The sequence below is a fragment of the Dreissena polymorpha genome, chromosome 2 (genome assembly GCF_020536995.1).
Source record: "Dreissena polymorpha isolate Duluth1 chromosome 2, UMN_Dpol_1.0, whole genome shotgun sequence".
In the NCBI taxonomy this organism is placed as follows: Eukaryota; Metazoa; Mollusca; class Bivalvia; order Myida; family Dreissenidae; genus Dreissena; species Dreissena polymorpha.
Genome location: NC_068356.1, coordinates 50,800,677 through 50,809,104, shown reverse-complemented (window position 1 = coordinate 50,809,104; position 8,428 = coordinate 50,800,677). Strand labels below are relative to the sequence as shown.

At 32.0% G+C, this 8,428-nt stretch overlaps 2 protein-coding genes across 11 annotated transcripts in view; both read right to left on the bottom strand.

The window, feature by feature from the left end:
* The window catches only part of LOC127866991 (fibropellin-1-like), a 281,878-nt gene that overhangs the window by 28,954 nt on the left and 244,496 nt on the right, over positions 1–8,428 (bottom strand). The gene's annotated exons all lie outside the window — the stretch shown is intronic.
* The window catches only part of LOC127866987 (uncharacterized), a 183,713-nt gene that overhangs the window by 50,097 nt on the left and 125,188 nt on the right, over positions 1–8,428 (bottom strand). The gene's annotated exons all lie outside the window — the stretch shown is intronic.

The following is an 8,428-nucleotide window of genomic DNA, read 5'->3' as shown; positions in this document are numbered from 1 at the left end:
AAAGTTATATTCTAATATAATTCTCACACTTCTTTTAAGGAGCTATCGTATTCAAGTAGGCGCGGTTGATGATGGGAATGTTCTGGTGCTGGGGCAGCTAAAGTTTTACCTTTGTTTATTTTACTAATACTAATTTTATGTATAAGCAAGATTAAACAAGAAAAACTGAAATTAACTTGAAATCAATTTATTTTTATTATTTTTTATTTAATTATTTTGACTATGCCTACGAACATGAATTGATCGGAAACATTTGAATGTAAGCCGATTCTTCATATGAGCCAATTTTGCAGAAAGTAGATCGTCAACATAGTCCGCCTGTAAAGTGTTGTTTAGAAACATACAGTATTTATGTTTGGCATAAGTGTTAATTTTAGAGATAGTTGCTATAACAAATTACACAAGACAGGTCCTAATTGCAAGACATTGCACTGTATCAGAATCATGTACAATAAAGAACAGGCAAAATGATAAATTAAATAGGTCTAATATATAACAACATTAAATATCAATTCATTTGGTTCTTCAAAGTTAAACTTTATTACCACCTTGCATTCCATTGTCATCATTTTATATTAATATTAAAAAGCGCTCAATTGTATACAGCATCATATCTTTTTTAATCATTCAACCTAAATAACACTCTTGCAAAAGCGAACTATTGATTCCACCCACAAAACATCCATATTCAGTACTAGGTAAAATAGTGTAGAGCAAACAATATCATTTCTGGAAAGTTTATAAAGTTTGGGTGAAAACAATTCATCATTATATCACGTTTCTATAATTACTGTTTCCTATATGGAAAATATTCGTATTAGTATAACATAAATGCTGGACTGTGCAAGAAAATATGGAGCAAAGTAGCCTACGCTCTAATGTGCTATTATAGACAATTTGAAGAATGACGTTACGCGCACCTGCTATTTTCTGACTACGCCCACTAGTGGGAAAAAGGCAGTTGGCTTTACGCTGATCTATAGATTATGTTGAAAATAACTGTAATTTCCGCAATTATTTAACTCATCAAAACACAGTGAAACTCAATTATATTAATAATTATTTATAATAAATAACTTAATAAAAAACGTAAGATTGTATTTGTGTTTCGCTAATAAAGCATTTGAAGTTATGAAATCAACTTGTTCAACATAAATATACACAAACAATATTTAGGTGACAACTACTTGTACAAACAAGTTAACACCGTTTGATTATCATTGGTTTATCATTTAAAGTTGTTTCAGCATATATATGGTTCTAAAATAAACTAAATGGACTAAGCAATTAATCCAACATGTATAAAAAACATTTCTTATTAGATTGCATTCTTTGATTTTTACGATAATTTGAATATTGAAACCTTACCAAGTCTGGACAAAATTTAAAGCACAATTGGAAAGTGGCTGTCTACTTTAAAATAATTTGCATGTGTTCACAAGCGTCGACACTCGTGATTTCAACATGTAAACCGTGGTATAATTGGCCCTTTGTTTGACATATACTTACTATTAACACGGGTTGTCATAAACTTTAGTGACCCAAGTGCCCGCCCCCAACAGGTGGCGAATGTCTGTCCAGTAATTAAACAAGATTAATAATGCTTTCATCTTGAACCTTAAAAAAAGCATGCAGTTGTGTCATTTTTTATCTCTTTCTTCATCTTAATAAATACATTTTATAATATAGAAGAAACAATAGACAATAAATTGTTGCATATAAATAAAAAAATTTATAATACTAATCCAATAAAATGGTGGTTCAGTAAACATAAATGTTTGAATGCAATCAGCGAATGCTCGCACTTTTAATCATTATCAACTGCATCATCACCATAATCATCCCCATCATCACTTGTATAGTATAGATAACCTGTATCTTTCTATTTTTTTTTAAAGGGATGACCTTGTAAGCATGTTATATTACGATTATTTTAGTATCAAAATGTCATTATGTGGTGAACAATGTTTAATAATGAATTAGATCAAAAACTATTTATCCTTAATACACACATTGGAAGCTCATCGTACATCAGTGGCATATATTTTGATCGAATAAATTATGAAATCATTGCTAAATATGTATATTGCGTACTACAATGAACAAAAACACAATATATATACCTTTTTATTTATGTATTTGTCCATTGAAGGATAAAATAGTTTTATATTGATGTAATTATTTTAAATTGATATTATGAATCATTTGTAGGTTCATTTTACTCTCCAATTTACCACCTACATTTGTGTATTACAAATACATACAGAAATAACGAGGTTAATTCATTAAAATGATTCCAACAACTGCTCCAATATTAATTCAAAAGATTATAACTTTTTTTCCCAATAAAATACTTTTATTTCTGTCACAAAACATTTGACAGAGCTTCCAAGTTGAAGACCAATGGACGGTGAACCTCAATCATTTACAAATGTAGGCTTATTATTACAAAAAATAACAATACAATTATTCCAAAGCCGATGTTGGTGTGGTGTCATATAGTTCTTAAATTCATTTATTGTGTTAAAGTATTCATTTTAGAAGTTCTTTCTCATTTTCTGATAAAAACATGACTTACTGCATATATTTTCCATAGCCTCAGGGTACCGATTCTCGAACGGAACCAATTCTCGAACGATTTTTATAAATTATAAAATTTACACCGGTGGAATAGTTGAATTTCAAGGACCACAATGGAAATAAGGGATATTACTCTTTTTTGTGTAATCCTTGGCGTTAGTGTGCATGCCATAGTGCATTCTATGCATGTACTTTTCAATTATGATTGTTTTTACTTCATATTGTTTTATGTACATGTTGTTTCGATGCATTGTGAGTATGTATGCTATCTCCGAAATAAATCTATCTATCTATCTAATTTGAAATCGGGTCCTATTTAAGTAAGTCCAATATGAATACATTCTATTTGCAAACTTCCATTTTGACAGCCTCTTATAAACACAACTGCAGACAAAGATTCATTGAACCAAGAAAAAGTTTAATATTTAACACGAAAATGCTACAAGCTGAAGTTGTAAAGACAACTAAATCACCCAGAATTCCTGATTATTCTCGGCATCACTCTGTCCAGCTGTGGAGGATTGTTTGCGGAACTTCTCTTGTAACTCGGTGAGTACAATATTATTTTAAAGGCTTAGGTTGCAATCAACTAAGTTGTTTTATGATCAATTCGTACTGAAGCCAACTCGTAACTCGGTACCATTCAACCACATTTATAACTCGGTACCATTCAACAACATTTATTGAGAATCATTATACTGATAAATATAGTACATCTATTTAGATTTAATTTTCTCTCTCTCATTTAGACAAATGACACGAAAAATTCAAATAAATGCTCAGTCTGTGCTCTACAAGCAGTAGTTAGAGAAGTCAAAAAAGGAAAATGTTTGTCCAAAGTATCAATTAGTATTAATCTTTTGATTAAATGAACAAAATATATTTGTAATGATTATCCACGTCAGTTGCAATGTAAATGAATTTATTTTACCAGTTTATGTGTGTTGCAAATGTCTGATGGCTTGCATGAGTGAGCGTTCGATAATTGGTTCCGAATCGGTTGCAAAATGTAAACATAACCAACTTCATTTGACCAACGGTAAGGTCGAGTTATTAATACTTGTTTTCTTAACATTTTATAGTTTCAGAAAGAGAAGTCTTTTACATGAAATATCAGCTTAAAACTTGAAACAGTTTGACAAATTAAATAAAATCGGTAAAAAATTCGAGAATTGGTACCCTGAGGCTATCAGTAATCAGCGCTTTTGCCATAGCCCAACCAGTAACTGCGCATGCAAGAAAAATACAGATTGTAAGCAATAACAATCAACTCGTCTATATAACGATCAACTTGTCTATATGATGAATCAGTATACAATTAAATGCTTCCCTTCATTGATGCACATACCTTTTTCTTCATCCTGTTTTAGAAACAGATCTGTCCCACTTATCGCCTAAAGTTCTTGAAATTCTTTCTTTGAGGTCTCATTGCAGACATGATGTCATCACATGGAAGAAGAACCTGACGGAAAAAATTTAAGTTACCTATTGCACAAAACATTTAGCTTTTTAGGCCTGCAACAAATTTGTTCAGCATCTGTACAATGTACAATGCTGTAGGGTACGAGCTTAGAATAGGTACGAACTGACCAGTTACCGATTATGATTCACAAAACAACAATCAATGAAATCGTATTTCGCAAATACTAATGAAAATTGAATACTTTTTCTGTTTCCAATAACGTTGCCATTGAGTTAATTTCCACATCACCTAAAACTTGTAAAAGGTTAGCTTTGAAAATGTTTATTTTGATACAAGCAAGGACGAATGACATTTGTTAGTAAAATCGTATCTGTTTATATAAGAAAATAAGCAGTTTAACCGACAACGTGCGCTTTATTTCATACAAGAAGAACATTTATTATTTAACCGCCTAATATCGCATTTAAAATTAACGTATTCAGCATACAAATACCTTAAATTGTATTTCCCATCTGAATCACGGTCTTGGAGGACATTTTGGAAAACGCGCGCATGCGCACAATTACTGGAGCAAAATGTGTGAGACATAAAAATGGCAACATCGCGCAAGAGTGTACGGCAACACACAATCGCGAATAAAAACCGCCAAGTCAATTCCATGGTAAAAATACATTTTTTAAAAAGTTAATGTCAAATTTAGCCCAAAAAAGCAAAATGTCAAAGTCACTACCAGGTTTTGTGTAGTGGGTTGCCAATATGTAGTGGGTTGTTTGGTGTGTAACGATAGACCGGTAGTGGGTTTCCACCATTTACAAACACACACACACACACACACACATACTTGTAAAACCTTCCAACCGGGGAAATGTGTTCTAAACCTACCAACCGGGGACCACCATTTCCACATATTCTAGAAAGCTGAAAGTGATAAAAAAAAGACAAGTTTCGAACCTAAAATACGATTTTGACATAACAATTATGATAAATAGGGTAATAAATCAAAGAAAATTTTACATGCACACCGGGGAATTATGTGCGTACCAAATGAGGAACTGCGATGTGTGCCAACTGGGGAACGGTGTATACCAACAGGGGTACTAAGTGCGTACCAACTGTGGAACTTCAATGTGTACCAACAGGGGAATGGTGTATACCAACAGGGGAACTTAGTGCGTTCCAACTGTGGCACTTCAATGTGTTCCAACTGGGGAACGGTGTATACCAACAGGGGTACTATGTGCGTACCAACCGTGGAACTTTAATGTGTGCCAACAGGGGAATTGTGTTAACCAAGAGAGGAACTTAAGCGCGCTATCCCTGTGGAACTTCAATAATGTCCAACGGGGAACTTGCGTTTACCAACAGGGGTAATTGTGTGTAATCATGGTACCGTTGTTGATAGGACAATGGCGTGCACGTTCATGGATACTATTTAAGTTAGTACAAAAATTGAAAAGAATATGTATGAAACAATATTTAAATTAAATATGTTTATTATATGACCTTATATAAGTTCTGCAAAAATGCCTCATTTGATTGACTCAAATATTATTCACATCAAAATAAGCATACGAGACATAACGCAAATCAAACAATACATTTATGACTTTATTAGCTATAAGCCGACTACAAACATGCAAGTGCTGCATTATACCATATCAATCATGGTGAATTAATCAACAAATGAATACAATTCGTTCTTAAAACTAAAAAATAATGTTTTTGTTCTAGGCCACGCTATTTGTCAAACCGAATGAAGGAGAGGGGGAGGCGGCTTATTTGTTTAATTCCTTTTTTCCATCAGAAAAAATATTCACGATGTTCACGTACTATGAAGTTTTTATCCTAAAAGTAGAACTGCCCATAAGCATGTAGATTGAGTAGTGTAAATTTACTTTGTCCTTACTCTGACATTATAAAATAACTCATGCATTTACTCCCCTGAAACAGGTAAACATCAGAAAATTCATTCACACGCAGGGAAACTTCCACTTCACTTAAATTGTCTTAAATACATTTATTGCATTTTCAAAAATAATAAAATCTGTAACTTTAAACAATCATGAACGTTTCACAACGAATGTGGCGAGGCCTGAAAAACAAAATAGTTTAGTAAACTAGCAAAACGACTTGATAACAATGCATTTTGATGCGCCAGTGACTTAGTCTACGGCGGTAGGTCAATCTGAATAATGATCAGTATTTATTGTTATAATATATGAATTCCAATTCTACAACTGTGATACCATTACACATGTGCTGTATTAAAAAAATACAGTATGTATGCACTTGTTTGAGTAGAGAATGCCAAAAACGGGTTAACGTTAATAATGAACTTACATTAAATTCTACCTGTCGTAATAACAGATTATATTTTAAGGAAAATAGTCACTGGCAATCGCTTAGTTTTCCCTTGCAAACCAAACACCTTTTTTCAAGATTTGAATTCACGTATTTTGTTCAAACTACCTTTATGTAAACCAACTTATGTACCTAATTTTTGCATAAAATATAATAGAAGGAGTGTATTTTAAGCACTGAAAATTTATGCCGATGTGTCAACCATATATTATTTGTTGAAAACAATATAAAAGTTATAATTAATGTTGTTATACACGTATAATCATCGCTGACTTTGACAGCATTATCATTTTATAAAAACACTAATAATTAAATATGTACCAAAGCAAACACTTATCAAACACGTAGTTTAATATTATTTTGCATCACTTACATTATAGTATATATACTTACTGGGGAGTGCACATGTGAATCAATTGTTAGACCCTTGTTGGTGCCAACTTAAAAATAATATGTACCAACAGGGAAATTATAACAGTGTGACTCAATTCTGAAAATAAACATACCAATTATATACACAAAGCAAATATGTGAATTGAAAGTTAATGTGAATATCTACACGCAAAACAAATGCACAAAAGTCTGTGTAGGAAATTATTGTAATATTTAACAATTATTTAATCAATTCTAGTGCGATATTTACGCAATAATTTACATATTGGTAAATGTTTACTTTAAAATAACTATTAAGTACTCAACTGCAAGTCAGACACCTGTCATTCAAAACAAATTTTGTAAAATTGACAAAATATTCATTTGTATTCTTCACATTGTAGCAGTAGTTTAGCAGTAGTTTTTTATGTTATTTACATTAATCTTATTATATCTAAAAGTGTTTGTTTGTTATGCTTGAACAAAATGTTTGTTTCCATTTATCCGACTGAATTTTTGTGTGCCTTCTCTGAACGTTGAGCCTTCTAGATTGATTTGTTATCATGTTTGCTATATTCATTCATATTCACCAAGTTTGGGGTAAAAAATAACTTGTATAGTGAGTAACTCGTAGAAACTCGTAATAGAAAGTACAAAGAAACACTCTTTGGCCGAACTATATACCAATCCTAATTTGTTCGGCGATATGATTATGAACAAATATCGTTTTTGACTGAACCGTATTAATAAAACATTCAAATACAATAAGCACACATATATCGTTTTCGAAAAGAGTATATAGAACAAGAAAACACACAAAACACATGTGGCAACTTCATCCTTTAACGTATTCTCCTAAACGTGCATTATATGTGTTATATTTTTTTAAGTTAAAAGTCCCCGTCGCTTTTTTGTTTCAATTAAATTTATGCAAAAGTCTTTGACATTTTTCCAACTTCTGTTGTGAAGGTCATTCTCACTTTCAATACATGCAAGTAATGATTTTTTCCCTGGTAATTTACCCATTATCAAAAAACGATCAAAGTGTCTGTGAACAGCTCCTTTTCGTTTTCACTCCATTGCTTTTTGGCTGCTTGTTTTGTTCTCCTGGTATTTGAAGTACCCTTTTCTGTACATGGATAATAAAACACCATATGACGTCGCTAACTGCCATTTGTAAGATATCCATATTAAATATATATACTTCAGTACAATTTTTCATAGCAAAATTACGACAAAAGCGTCCAGGTACTTACGGCACCTGATAATGACATCGATGTCACACGACAAATTTGGAAACATTATTTTGCCTAATGAATCAAACAATTACATGTAAGCAAATCATGTTCTAAGAAACATAAGAAACTTGGAGATACATAACTTAAATGCATTCACATGTGTATGCATACCTTTGTCTGTTATTTTTGGTTGACTGGTGCTGGGAAGCAGAGTTTCAAGGTCTTCAGTATTTTCATTTTCTGATAATTCAGAAGAATATTGTTCATCTGTCGTGTTAATCACAAGATCAAAAATTAAATATAGTTTATAATATAACACTGATGGAAACAACCGAAGCACACCAAATAAATATGCAGTTAGTGCATTGAAAGTGAAAAATTAGAAGTAGCCAATGTAAACCTTACTGAGCACAAAATGACTGTAGACTTTAAATTCCGCCTTACCAGGTCGTCT